Raw genomic sequence first — 15,285 nt, 5'->3', positions numbered from 1 at the left:
GATTTTTGTTAATTAGTCGAATATGCATTTTGATTTCGGTTGCAAGTAATTTCCGCATCTGGGAGCAATCCAGCTGACTGACTGAAGTTAGGCTATCTGCCAGAGGTGATTTCCAGAAATCCTGTATGATCTAAAAATAAGAAAAAGGCACCCAGCATATGTGCGCATGCCATTCCTGGCCCGAAAGTACCTATACAGTATAAGCGGAGCGCACCGTTAAGGAAGGAAACCATACGCGTGGGATAGTTTGTAATTATCGTTGAGAAGCAAGGCAAGCCCTGAAATGCACAAATTTCCTTGCACTCCCAGATAAAGTAATATCATCGCACATTGAGCCGATACGAAAGTGAAAGCAAATGACGTTAGAGAAAATATCAGAGCTTATTAGCATTGTTCGCTTTCCCCGATTGCAATGTATGGGCTTCCGGCACGACGTATGCTCGGCTTGAAGCTCGAAGGCCTTCAAATATATATGTGAGATGTTGCCCCAGCGTCGACAGGCGCCTCATGCGGTCCATTTACTAAACGTGACGTTGCCAAGATGCCGCAGCGCGGTGTATCTACAGTTTTAGTGCGACAAGAGGATGCGATGACGTTTGCGGTCACGTTCGCGGTGACGTTCGTTTATTGCGATTTATACGGCAGGAACGTTATCGAAAGACAACGCCAGTGCTTTCAAACAAGTTTTGAGAAGTCTTCTGTCATAGTGAATACTTCCAAAGGTATGCGAGGAGCATTCTTTGCATTTTTGTTCTTCGACTGACGAGTCGCGAATGAGTCGTCTCATGAGTCGAGATTCGAACGCACGACCTCCAGATTCGCAGCGCATGCACATTAATACTATAGCCAAGTGGAAGCAAGACAAAATGCTCGTAAGGAGTCTTTAGGACTGTGCCAGCTGCGCGATAAAACATTCGTAGTGGCGTGTCGCGTTATGCCGTGGAATATAGGACAAGGAGACAAGCGCATGTTCATCGCGAGAAGCGCGCGAGAACGACTGGATATAATTACGGTGAGCTCAAACTCCCTAATGATAAGCACGCGCAGCGCACATAGGCCGTTTTTATAAGTGGCGTACCTATCTTGAAATCGTACGTTGGTCGAGCCCAATTTCAGGTTTTAGCGGCACTGCTCTTAATGAATGTCGCGAACTGAGATCGCGACCAAGCAAAAGAAAAAAGAAAAATACGTTCGAAAATAACCACTACGCTCCTCTCGCTCTTCCGGCACCGACGCAGTTACGCTTCGTGCGCCCAACACCGCCGCGCACAAAACGCGATTGTTTCATGAAACCAATTACGGCCTGAAAAGAAGCCATAAGGAAACCACTGAACAAGGAGCCCCGTATGAAGAACAGCCGCGAAAGGACAACAGGTGGGAGCCGGGGCACGCGACGAGAGCAATTACAGAGACTCAGTGTAACAATGCGAACCGTTAAGCGAGTATCTTGAACACCGCGAGAGCAAAGTGGGGAAAAGGAGGAAGAAACAAGAGGCAAACTGAACAAGAATAGTAAATAGAGGGTGCGGGTAAATGGCAGACTTGCGCAGCGGACGGCGACGCATTGGCGGAGGAAGGACGAAATAAGGAAATGAAAAGAAAGAAAGAAAGAAAGGAAGGAAGAAAGAAAGAAAGAGTAAGAACAGGCGGCGTTCGCGCTTGGCGTCATTTTCTCTGTCCGTTTACCAAGTGGCTGTGTCGGTGCTGCATTCCGTCGCTGCACCCACTGCTCGATGGCGGCGCTGTTGTCAAGCGTTGCGTACGGCTGCGACCGTTTCGCTCGTCTCGGCGGCAGTCCCGATCCCTTTCCATAAAATTGTTTTTTTTTCCTTTTTCTGTCTCTATTCCACTTGTTTAACCCTCGCTATCTGGACGACCAGAGCGCGAGGTCAGAAAAAAAAAGAAGTAGAAAGTGTAGAAAGTCATGCAAAACAAAAAAAAAGGGGGGGGGGGCGACCAAGCGCAAATAAATATCCCGTCGGGAAACCGAAGCGAGGAAAAATAAATAAAGAGCAGGCAGTGGCGTATGAGAGAGAACCGGGGAGCTTGATGAGCGGGCCTGCAGAATCTCAGCATCTGGTGCTCGGAATGTGTAAACAGGCGCGGCGCTAGAGGACGGGACCTCTTCTATGTAGTGGTAGTACAGCGGAACGGCTGTGAGAGGCGAATGGATCGTCTCGTCTCGTTTTCGTCTCCGGCTCGTCTCCGGAATGGACTCGAGCAGGGGAGGGTGGGGGTGTGGGGAGGTGAGTGGTAAGCAGTGTCTTCGTATAGCAGCGGCGCCTCGCATTCCTTCCTGTATAGACAGGGTGTGCACACTCAATGACTCCAAGTTTTGGCTGAGAGATGCTTCTTTTCGTTTTCGTTCGTATTTAGTTGCGTGCACGGAGAGATAGAAATGCGATGCTCGGCCTTGATTCGGAAACCTTAGAGAAAGGATAGCGGGAAAGGAATGTCGACGGGCTGGTGCTTTCCAACACGTGAACAGGGGTGGCTTCGTCAAAGGGTTCTCCGCCAAAGGGCGAAGCTTCTGTTAACGGAGTTGTGAAGCCACAATTGCGATTGTGTATTGTTCTGCGCTAATAATACTGCGTGAGCCACCAGTGACGCTCACGGTATGCTTAGACTATAAGGTGCACATTAAAGAACCTCGGGTGGTCAAAATTAATCTGGATACCCCCTCCCCCTCCTCCTCACTCATTTCGGCTTGGCTCAAGTCATATCGTGGTTTTGGCACCGTGAAAAACACACAATTTAATTAGAAATTTTTACATGGGTAAACGTGCCTCGATCGCTTTACCTTTCACGGAATACCTCTCACGGAATACCGGGCTGCCGGAGACGTCGACGGCATTGCTGGTAGAGACATCTTGCGAAGACTTGTCTAAGCAGAAAGCGACAGAAGCGTTTTGTGTTACCTACGCGCTCTCGTTGAAAGAAAATAAGTATATATAAAAAAACTACATCTCGATGATTACGTCTCTGCCGACGCTTTTTCACTAGCAGTCAATGAGACAGACATGCAAGCGCAGCGCATACTTCACGCATTGCACGACTGTGTCTGCAAAGTATTACAGTGCTCGAGACAGAGAGGGATGATGTCTATGTTTCCAGCCGCGATCGTGTCCTGGGGGTATGGTAACATGGCATTCAATGTATTCTCTGTATATATTAACTGTGCAACAACGCGTGGGCTAAGAAAGAGCGGACGACAGTCGCAATGGGCCGTCTGTTCCTTCTTGGGTCTCCGTGTTGCGAATTTAATAGGAATCGGTACCAGCTCTCCCAGCTGTGAGTATTTGTTCTACATATACACCATACATTGGGGAGAACAATTTTATAACCCGCCACCGTCGAAGCTCTCGAAAGAGGATGCGATAAGTTAACCACAAGTCACGGCACAAAATGCCGTTTCATTTGACCCATACTTTGCGAATGCAACTGCAAGTTATGTGACAAGCCAAACACCCTGTACCACGCAGTATTGGAACGTGACCGAAACGCCAACATACCCCTCCCCCCCCTCCTATCCCCAACTCCACATCGGAGCAGTGGGAGACTCAGCTCACCAGCTTTAACCCCGATGACCACACGTCGGCTAGTGAACAGGGCAAGGCAGGCGGGCAGGTCACATGGCTTCCTGGAGGACTGAGGAGGCCACCCGCAAGGAAGGCGACGAATTAAACGTCTGCTCTCAACAAAGTCCGATTATGATAATAATCATCATGATCGTTTAATAGGAAACCGATTTGAAAAAATTATTTTGTTAGAAAGGTCCCTATAGACGTTGGTTTATAACTTCCAGAACATAACTAAACATTTCCAACGGGGAGGCCTTCGCCGAACTCTGAGCCACAAGATGGCGTCGTCGACGACGCGTCCACTTACATGTACAGCTACGATACAATTCGGCATTTCATAAAAGTGGAGTACCTTCTTACGGACGGGCTAGCGCTCTCTAACATTTCGAGCAAATCCACAAACCCGCCAACGGCGCTTTTCATAACCAATGAGGCCCTACAGCGCCGTCGTATCACCGAACAACGAGAAGAACGAGTTGCGGATGCCCTTTAACAATTGATGGCTCGGGCCTTCTCGGAAGATAGTATTTCGCGGTTTGAAACGCGATTATGTTTTTTTTTATCCGCTTATAAGTTTCTTACTTTATCAAAGAGGAAGCGTTCGAAGTGGTTTTAGTTCCGCTCTAAGCCTTCGCTTGAGCCGCTCTCTGCGCGAACTTTACGGCTTTCGTGCCTATCTAGAAGGGAATATCACTTAATTTTTTTTTGTAGAAAGTTGCTTCGAACAAAATATAATGAATGTGTAAAGTTTCGGTTTGTAAAAAATAAATGTAAGCACTGAAGTAGTAATGGAGAAATATATACGCGTGTAAAAAAAAGGGCCACGAGCGAATGTTTTGTAAGTCGACACCGCACACGGTTGAGCCGCGTTATGTCTCGGTACATTAGAGAGCGCAGAGCCTTTTTGTGAGCAGAGAGAGAAAGAAAACAAAAAAACGACGGCGCCTGTTTCACTGGCAAACCGGCGCAAACCGCTAAGCGGGAAAGCGGAATGGGAATTTTTTTTCAGTTTCCGGGGGCTAATGCTTATTATTTATTTATTATTAATTTTTTTCTTGGTCCGAAGCAACAGTCTGGCTCAGATCGAGGTAAAGGGTTGCATGCTTTCCCGCCACAGGCGTTGCATCGGCGCACCCTTGCAGGCAGGCAGGCAGGCAGGCAGTGAACTTTATTCAGATCCTGAGGAGCGACTCCGAGACCCCCTTGCTAGGGAGGAGTTGCAGCGAATTTCTTTTGTTGTCCCGATTTATTATTTCTGGATTAATGCGAATGTGCGAGTGTGGCTTTCTTGCGCCAACGGCTTTTTTTTTTTCGCTTGGGGTTTGGGGGGTTGGTGGGGGGGGGGGGTGTATTTGATACGTGTGTTCGGAATTTAATTCCTTTTTTTTTTTTGCTATATGTGGTGCGAATGTCGAGTACTACGTTTTTAATTATTACGGCGTTCAGCAGAATGTCGCACAGATTGTTCTTTGGCGGTCACAGAAAGCTCCGGACACGAGTGTTTCCGCGGTTGCCGCGTTGATCCGAATGCAGCTGCAGTGACCAGGAATTGATAGATAGATAGATAGATAGATAGATAGATAGATAGATAGATAGATAGATAGATAGATAGATAGATAGATAGATAGATAGATAGATAGATAGATAGATAGATAGATAGATAGATAGATAGATAGATAGATAGATAGATAGATAGATAGATAGATAGATAGATAGATAGATAGATAGATAGATAGATAGATAGATAGATAGATAGATAGATAGATAGATAGATAGATAGATAGATAGATAGATAGATAGATTTGTGGGGTTTAATTGGGACCGCTTGGGGAATAACTGTGACCCCTTAAGGTTCGTTAAGCATGCATCTAACTCTAAGTACACGAGCGTTTTCTTGCATACGCTTCCATCTGAGCACGCGCCCATCGCTGCCGGGAATCGAACGCGCAACCTTTTTGTCGAGGACAGATCGCTATACCGTGGGGGCTGGCAAATCGAGGACGCCGACTTTCGCTTTGTTTTCTCATTATCCGTCTGTGATCCGGACTGAGTGACCGTCAGTGGATGTATAGAGCAGAAAAAAACTGTTACCCCGTCGGCGATATCTACTAGTGGACTTTGTCTTCTTCTCTTATTCTTTCCCTTCCTTTCTTTTTTTTCTCCAGTGCAGGGTAGCCAACCGGGCTCAGTCCTAGTTAACCTCCCTGCCTTTCGTTTATCATTCTCTCTCTCTCTCTCTCTCTCTCTCTCTCATTATCAGCTTCATTAGAACTCAGAAGTGGAGGAACGCAAGCTCTTGCAGGCACGTAGAGGGAAAGCCGTTACATGTACCCCAAGTACACGCACCCACTCGTGGAGGCAGTCCCACCTTCTCATCTATATAACCCAGATCGCGCTGTACAGGAGGGCAAGTGTGGCCGGGCGATGGAGACCGCGTACGGTCGGGGCCATACTCATAGCACAAATGCGGAGCGCGTACGCGGCCCCTGCTCTGATGCGGTGCTAATTAGCGGGAGCATTCTCGCGCGGGCCGCGCGCGGTGGTTCGCGCCTGGGCAGCTAATGATAATTGTCGGAATATAAAGCCGTACACAGGAACGGGATATGGAGTCCGCTGGAAGTGCGCGGAAACACACACACACACACACACAAACACACACACACACACACACACACACACACACACACACACACACACACACACACACACACACACACACACACACACACACACACACACACACACACACACACACACACATACATATATATATATATATATATATATATATATATATATAATGTATGTATGTATCCACACATCCCGTCACACCAAATCCGTGCTGGGCATTAAAGTACGTAGCTCGCATCGCCAGCCAAGCAGAAAAGGCAACCACAGTTCTATTCAAAACTGTTAAGGAACCGAAGTAAAGGGCTCCCCCCATTGTCCCACTCGAGCCGGTCTCTCCGCGACCCCAGGTAATAGAAGGCTTCGCGGAAGGATTAGCAGCGGACAGTGGGTGAACCCTCCTACCTTCTGTGGAACAGGCAGCCAGCTCCCGTTAGCGATTGGCTGACTTTAGACCGAAACTGCAAAGTAATTTACAGCCTTAAAATGAATAAGGGTGTAGATCGTTTCACAAATCACGCCCTTACATTGAAGAAAAGGTGTAGAGGTGGGAGTTATAATTAACATTTATAGCTCAAACTCACACTACATCCAAAAGGGGTGTAAGGGTGCGAGTTATAGATTGATTTATACCCTTACTTATCTTTAATCGTGTTAATTATTTTACCGCGTAACCTTCACTTCGCTGCACAGATTTAGGCGAGTCGGGGTGTAGTTCTACGATGGACATTCAGAGCAGGCACTTCCGTGACCGGTCTAAAGGCTCTTTCGGGTTGGGTGAAAAAAAAGGGGGGGGGGGTGCGAACTTTGTGGAAGTTTTTTGAGGAGAGTGCGTAGTTGCGAGTACTCGACGGGCACTCTGCTTGAGTACTTCCGTGCGACGGGTGAGGAAGCGGAGAACGCTTAAGGGGCACGCGGGACCGCATATCTGTATATGCGCTTGGCTCGAGAATTTCGAGCTCGAATTAAGGCCAGCGCAGTATGACTACTCGCCGTGGACGTCCGGAATGTCGATGTTTAAGTAGCTCTCACGTGGCTTCAGGCAAGTCCGGCCTCGCGGAAAGAGACTGGCACGTGCGCTGTTTACTCTGATAAATAAAGACTAATTGAAAAGCGTGTTGGCTCGGGAGACTTGGGTCAATACCTCTCCTATAACTTGCACATCATGCGACGTAATGTAATTTCAGGAAGGCCAATTGAAATTGAAGAGATAGTGGTTAGTGCAAGGAGGTGCCAAAACTTCGTCCGTCTGGCTTCAGAGGGCTTTGCGTATGGATCGCTTTCAAGAAAATTTTGTGTTGTAAATTCAACAGTTCCCAATGATTATGCGTGCGTGGGAAGTCTTATTATTGCCTTCTGCCCTTAGAAAAAATAGGAGTGGTTCGAAATTTTGGGCGATTAGATGCACATAAAAAACTAACTAAGTTGTGGGGTTTATGTGCCAAAACCGCGGTCTGATTATGAGACACTCGGTCATAGGAACTCGGATTAATTTTGACCACCGGGGTTTCCTTTACGTGCGCCCAATGCACGGTACAGGAGCGTTCTTGCACCCCGCCCCTATCGAAATGAGGCCACCGTTGCGGTCGGGAGTCGAATCTGCAACCTCGTGCTTACCAGCGCAATGCCACAGCCACTAAGCCACCACGGCTTGTAATAAAAGAAAATAGTACGTTGTAAACAAACCTGCAAGAATGTGTGAAGTCATAAGCACGAACAAGAGACAAATCCATGGACTAACCGTCATTCCCCGCGGTAGATGGATGGTTGCAGTGCCAGGGTTCCGTCTGGTAATTTCGGTAGGAAACTGTAATACTAAAAGGCTATGCGAGAAAAAAGAAAAAGCAGATCGCCGGCGTCCTGCTTTGAACGCATTGGTTTCCGGCATTTCCATATCACATCGTGTCACCCTGTCACGTCATCAGGTTACAACATTGATTGAGCCTGGGGCCGCATTACGTACGAATCCTTTTCCCGCGATTGTATTCATTTCTTATCACGCCTCGCAGTAAGTGGCGGATACTGGCGATAAGGAAGGCCTGACGTCATATACCAGCCAATTAACCAACAGAACATGAAAAGAATCGTTACACATTAGGTCCCTGGGGGAACTTAATTATAGGAGCGGCCAGGTCCAGTGCAGGACGTGCAGTGGTACATCGCCAGCTATTCACGGGGTCAAAAGTTGCTTGTTATCGCCGTTTTTATTTTCGAAGTATACCTGTGAAGGTGCCGTACTCGACTTCTTATGAATTGACTATATTGACTATATTGACTATAGTGACTATAATGAGAAAAAGAAATGGGTATGGGCAGGGCATGTAATGAGGAGGGGAGATAACCGGTGGTCATTAAGGGTTACGGACTGGATATCAAGGGAAGGGAAGCGTAGCAGGGGGCGACAGAAAGTTAGGTGGGCAGATGAGATTAAGAAATTCTTTGCAGAAGGGTTGAAATCCGTGCCAGTTGGTACATAGTTGAAGGAGAAATCTTGGAAGCGTAATACATCAGTTTATTAGGCGACGACTGCATTAGTAGAACCTCGGTGCGCTTACTTGAAAAAGAATTTGCATTTCTAGGTCGGTAAGGACTGATGCGATATCTTGTGTTTTCATGCTCTGGGATTAGCGATGATGTGGTTGCGCATGCTCTGCTGGCCTTGCTGGGACTACGCCGTTTCTAATAAAGCTCAGTTGATAGTCCAGTCGTTGTGACGTGAACCTCTCCTCTTGTCCTGTGTGTTTTCTGACTGTTTCTTTTTCCTTCAATTAACAAATTTGCAGGGACAACGTACAACAATTAGCACATGACCGGGGTAGTTGGAGAAATATGGGAGAGGCCTTTGCCCTGCAGTGGGCGTAGCCAGGCTGATTATGATGGTGATGATGATGATGACTTTTATCTTCAGTGACTCACCTCTATGTGGCCGGGTGCAAATTCGGACCCGAATTTGTAACGTAGTCCGTACGGTGGAGCCGTTGTACAAGAAGTGAGACACAGCCTTCAATGATAAGCTGGAGATTTGAGCCTGCGGCTGATCGCCTGGCATGCTATATCTACAGGTGCCGCCTGATAATTATAGTATACACAAGTGATTACGCAATTATTATTATTATTTGATGTACAAACACACACACAGACAATGCACAAAGAGGGAAATGAGGAAGGAGCAGACTGGGCAACTGCCACTGAGAGGGTCACAATGCCTGCCTGCTCTTTGGCAAGGGAGGGGACAGAAAAGGAAGTTGAAGTTAAGGAGAAGGGAAGTAAAGAAGACAGAAACAGCAAGATTACAGGCCACAAGGACGAAAGTAAAGCAAGGCATAGAATGAGCAAGTAAGAACAAAACACACATGCAGGAATAGAAAAACACAGACAAAAGAGAAAACACGCAGGTAAGCACTCAGTACAAAAGGATGTAAAACGTATACGGTCACAAACACGCGCATATTGAGGTCTGTAGACTTTAGAAACACCAGCAGTGGTTCCGCGGCGTAGGACGCGCAGCAGGTGTTTTCCCACGTGTCGAAAATGTACCTAGCTCTACGTTCTGCTCTCGCTGAAAGTGTAATGCGGCCTTCAAAGATCGTAATTACAGTAAACAACGGCACTGACCAGATAACACATCTTGCGTTATGTGACCGTTAAGTCCTCAGGAGCGCTATGCACACTGGGCGCACTGGATAGTCTGTCCAAGCAGAGCCTGCAATTTGTGATAGCGAGCATCTTAGCTTTATCTTATCTTAGCATGATAGCGAGCCATGGAAAGCCAGCTAATGACAGACTGTTTCTTATGAGCAAAAAAGTCACGAAACCGGTGCTCATACTTCGAAGATGTCTAAAGGCGTCAAATTGAATGACAGAACGCCCACGATTCTCTTGATTTTAAATGATGAGACTGTTTTTTTTTTAAGCGCTATTATGTAGAACGAAGACCTTGCGTGGGTTCTGAGAGTTATATGTGACTATTTACAGGTGCGTCAGGTGGGTCAACCGCCGAATACTCCACCGTCCGGCAACTGGGCGGAAAACGTGGTCGATACAACTTCTCGCCGCGAGGACCCCGACGCTACACCGCTGACGTGACCGGTAAGCTCACGAGCTGAGTGATCTGACGTTGGGCTTGAAATAATTCCTGTGTAGTGTATACATATTTACGACTTGCTACTTTCGGCGCCCCTATTTGTTTCCCTCTTGAGAGGCGAGAAGGAGATCTTAATATAAAGAAACAAGGCGGAGAAGTAGGTCTCGACAACTGCGTTTTTGCCAGGCTCAGTGTTGGCGTATAAAGGGGCAAGGCAGCAATAGGAACGAGAGATAATGACATCGATTGCGATAGCAAAGCTTGCGCGCACGAACAAAACAAACGAATAAAGAAAGAAACGGGAAGCATTCTTTCGGAGTTGCACATCGACTTCAACCTAGAAAAAAAAGAAGGTCACGATGACTTCGTACGACGAGCAAAGTATACTTTATCCATGGTCTCTAAATGAGTCTCATAAAATATCTGTTGTCAATACTCGCCAAAGAGGCAGTCATTGAATGTTTCTTTTGTGGGTGTGTAACGAACGTATAGACATATAACGGAAGGGATTAATCGTCTCCGGCAAAACAACGGCTGTCGGCACAGCTAACATATACAACTATAACTATATAACTATACGACCGAGAGAAGGTTTCAGCAAGCGCGCATCAAATCAGCGTCCCGGAGAGGAAGGCAAACAGCACGCGTATATGCAGGGCTCCCGTTCTGGTCAATTTTGGGCTCGGCAAGGGACCCTGTACTCGTGTGGGAAGCTCGTAGCCTCCGTTTGTCGGCGGAATGAGAACCATACCGGTCCCCTGCTGAGACCGTGACGCCTGTACATGTTGGGGCTTGCATTATTTCAGAAGATCGCACTCAACCTCGAGATAAGTTCGCGCGTGTACTTTATGTACGTTTGGCGTGTACCCTGCATGCCTGTACTTTATTTACGTGTACGTTTGGCGCGTACCCTGCCCAATCGAGCGAGGCGGACCTGATCGGCTCTGTATAACTAGATCAGCGATCAAAGAAGACGAAGCGGTCGAGCGTACGGATCCTGGGGAGTCTCCGGCACGGATTCGATGACCGCGGCCGCTTAAAGCGTCCGCTCTGTCTTTCGCGCTAGCGTTCTCCTCCACCCCCCCCCCCCCCCCCTCTATTTTTTTCGTTTGGTCTATATCTGCCACTCTTAACGGCCTGAGGACTACCGACACCTACCAAGAAAACAACGAGGTTATCCTGTGGAGTTGCAGTGCTTGCGAAAGCGACGTATAGGAGATGTCTCCGCACAGGTCGCAAGGCATGTAATACATTCCGTTCGGGCCATGACACTCGTCGATCAGCCTTCGATTAAAGTACGGTCGGCTCGACGTGCATCGACGGCGATTGGCCGCACGGAACAATATTACAAATACTTGGAAACTCCGGCGGGGGGTGGGGGGGGGGAAGGGTACTAAGAGTCGTCGCTTCTTCTCGCCCTAGCTGTTGCGCAGGCCCAGTGAACACTTCTTGCGGGCGGTGTTCGCGCATGCGTTCAAACTGTGTCGGGTCTCGCGTGTCGCTTAATCTTTCCCGCGTCCACCGACGGCCCGAGCCCTGCTGAGCTTCGTTGCGAGGTGGGTCACTTCCTTCTTTGAAACGCAGTGTTGCGTACGTATGTGCTCGAAGGATCAGGAATGCGCGGTCTCCGCGCCTGCGCATGCGCGAATGAGCCCTCGCGCGCACGAAAGCGTGAGTTTGTGAAAGCGTGTCCGTCGTGGGCTTAGTACGGGACACGGCCGTAGTTTCTTTTTGTCTAGAACACACGCAGACACGCCCGGGCGGGGAGGAAAGAAACGGTCAACGAACTTAAACGGAGGCAAAGGAGGTTTCTGACTTCGGGGAAATCTGCGAAAAAAAACGACTTTCGTTGTCGTCTGTACTGCAATGCGATTAATCCGGGTACCGATTTACGAAGCTGTTAATACGGTTGAACGCTTCGTAGGGAAAACCGCCTCGGTCAACGAGCAATAGTTTTCACTGCTGAAGTACTCAGAACGTGAGAAAAAAAAAAAAAAGGAACATGAAGAATTCTCGAATCGGGCCTTGCACACTGACAGCCTGCAAATCTACTTAGAAGGGAGAACGACGGTATCCAAGGCGGAGGGCAACAACTGAGCATGTTTAGAGAAGAGAAAACAAAGAAATATTAATCGTTCGGTTTGTTTGACTTCACACGCGAACATACTTGAAGGCGTGTATATATATATATATATATATATATATATATATATATATATATATATATATATATATATATATATATATATATGGAACATTTAAAAAAAATGAGGGAATATAAGATATTCTCCGCGCTCACCGAGAGGATGGCATCCGCACGAGACTACACCTCACTAAGGCATGGGGCTCTGTTGCCGGAACAAAGCCCCTTTTTCAGCCAGCCAGGCGCAGATCGCGTGCGTTCCGATCGCCCGAGGATGCGCGGACATTGTGCAGCTTGAATCGAGCGGCTCTGGAGACTAGGAAAAGTTTTAAGCAGGTGCGTGTCGAGTGCGGCAGGCTTAGCGTGGGAAGCTAGCCCGAGTAACTATCTCAAGGATTGCTGCTCACGAGAGCGAAATACCTTTACCTAATTGTAGTCACTCTAATCTGACTACTTTCGAAAGAGAACGGCGCAGCGGGGGTTCTGTACTACGAGTGCTATGACTGATAATTTCTGTGTATATATATATATATATATATATATATATATATATATATATATATATATATATATATATATATATATATATATATATATATATCCATCTCATCTACGGGATCGAATGCGAGCGCTGTTGCTTCGTTTCTGCGTGTAGTATTTAAGAGAACGAGTTTAAGGGAGGAGAAAAAAAAAGGAAAGAAAAATTTGCGAAGCATAATTGCAGCGCCGTGGTTTAAAGCGCACCCGCAGTAGAGAAACGGAAGGAGATATAAACATGCGTGGCCATGGGACGCACGCGAAAAACTTTCTTAATAAATTTAGAGACTTGAGAAGAAGTTTCGTTGACAACCGATAACACGGCGATCAGCGCTCGAATACGACAAGAGGAATTATTGAAACATGAAAAATTTCCTTGAACTAAGTCGGGCTTGCGAGAAAAATGCTTCTAAGTATGGAACATTTAAGAAAGAATGAGGGAATATATATATATATGCAACACACGCCACTAAAAAGTGTCTCTCTGTCCTCTCCTCCTTTTCCTGCCAACCTTTCGTGATGCTTTAGTATTTTTACATACTTCGAACAAATTACGCGAACGTGCATGAGCCGTCAAATAAAAAGCTATTTAATTCGCACACGGTGGTAGCAGAATCGCGCTGAGATAGTCCGGCTCGGCGAAAGTATGTATCGTTGAAAGGAAGCGCGGCTAATCCGCATATGATGCATGGACGACGCCATGCGCGATCTTTCGTTGGTTCTTGGTTTTTTTTGTTTTTTTCGAGAAGATGACTTTCCGTGGCTGCATCCGCCTTCCTCTTGACGTGAATTCATTGATTGATCGATCGATTAATTAATTAATTCAGTCATTCATTGATGAAAAGGTCTCAAAGCGAGTGGGATTCAGGCCGTGCCTAGTCTGCCATGGTATCGACCTCTGGACATCTTTCTCAAGATGACGTCGTAGTCGGGGCTTATGCAGAGGTTCAATTGCGTGTGGGAGTTGTGCGATATCCTTCACACGAGCTCAGTGCCGACGGGGCGAGGTCTGAGTGGCAATGGGCGCCGAGGCGAGCAGACAGAACTCGCAAACGCGGCGTTCGAACCTTCGTGTCTTGTCGCGAATCGCCCGCCGTCTCTTGACAGTCTTTAGAACCGAACAGCGAAAACGCAGGCAAAGGGCAGAGACGGAACGCGCATGAGCTTCGCCGATATGAACTCCGCGCGAGCGCGTCGAGTCAGTATAGTCAAGCCGATCGACCCAGTCAGACGCGACACTACTACGTTTACACGCATCTTGTCGCGCCATAGAGGAGGCGTTGGTCGAGCGGATTGTTGGGCTCTACATATTCAACCCACTTATGGACCCTTGCAGGCGCGTTGGCGGACCTCGACGCGCGTTCTCGGTCGGCGGCTCGATAGAGCGTTTACATGAATTCGATGACCGGATTTCGGCCCGAAAATATTTAGTCGGCTCTATCCTACTTTATCATGTTTATGTAAAACGTAGGTATAGACGACAAGTCCGAACGCTTTGGAGCGTTAGCACAATTACAAGCGCCTGGCCAAGGCAGGTCGGGATCGCCTGTCACTCTGCAGACGGGCTAACCCCGAACCCGATTCGATGTTTTTTTTATTGCGAAAACAATACTGGTCGCAGTTTCGGCACATCGGTGGTCGTGGCGCCTCCTTACACAGCTGCGCGTCACGTGACCGTGTGACGTCACGCCAGACCGAGAGACGGGGCCCCAGCTCGCGGCATCGATGATGGAGGCGAAGCCTTGCGCGCCGCTGCTGCGGCGCTATCGAGAGAGGGCGCTCGCTGGTGTGACGTCACGCTAGGAGGATAAATGGGGCTACAGCTCGGCTCCTCGCAGTGGTCGGCGCGCTGCCTTGCGCTATGTTGGATGATGTATAGCCATACGTTTAACAAAGGGCAACCATGTCCACACCATCAGCCGAACCAAGGCGCAGCCAAGGGTATTGCTTTCGCAATCTTCCAGGCTTAACCAAGCTAAGCCTTCAGCCAATTTTTTTTCTTTCAGCCCGACAACCAAAAAGTGTTTAAGGCGGCGAGAGTCGCAGCTCCACTAGTATACCCGACACGATGTCGGCTTCGTGTATAAGCTCCGTATCGTGGCTATACAGAGAAACTTTTCTTCTTGTCGTCTGTGAAAGATGGGGACAGTAAAATAAAACGCGGCTCTGGAAAGAGGAAGAGAAGCAGAAAGAAAAAGGCAAGACCGCAAGCAACATGCCGCTATTGCTAGATGGTGCACGACGTTTCTCGAGAGAGCTTCACTGGAAAACATTATAGCCAAAACTGCACGACATCACGACGACTTCAGCAG

General features: G+C 47.8%; 1 protein-coding gene across 4 annotated transcripts in view; it reads left to right on the top strand.

The window, feature by feature from the left end:
* The window catches only part of LOC142575742 (uncharacterized), a 379,986-nt gene that overhangs the window by 114,183 nt on the left and 250,518 nt on the right, over positions 1-15,285 (top strand). For 3 of the 4 annotated variants that reach the window (XM_075685348.1, XM_075685350.1, XM_075685351.1), the window contains exon 2: positions 10,185-10,298. The exons of the other annotated variant lie outside the window; for it this stretch is intronic. The gene's annotated coding sequence lies outside the window, so the exon portion shown is untranslated. The remainder of the gene's footprint in view (positions 1-10,184; positions 10,299-15,285) is intronic. 4 annotated transcript variants of the gene reach the window in all.

The sequence above is a fragment of the Dermacentor variabilis genome, chromosome 3 (assembly GCF_050947875.1).
Source record: "Dermacentor variabilis isolate Ectoservices chromosome 3, ASM5094787v1, whole genome shotgun sequence".
Lineage (NCBI taxonomy): Eukaryota > Metazoa > Arthropoda > Arachnida > Ixodida > Ixodidae > Dermacentor > Dermacentor variabilis.
Note: the sequence above shows the minus strand (reverse complement) of the source record. Positions and strands in the feature narration are given on the sequence as shown.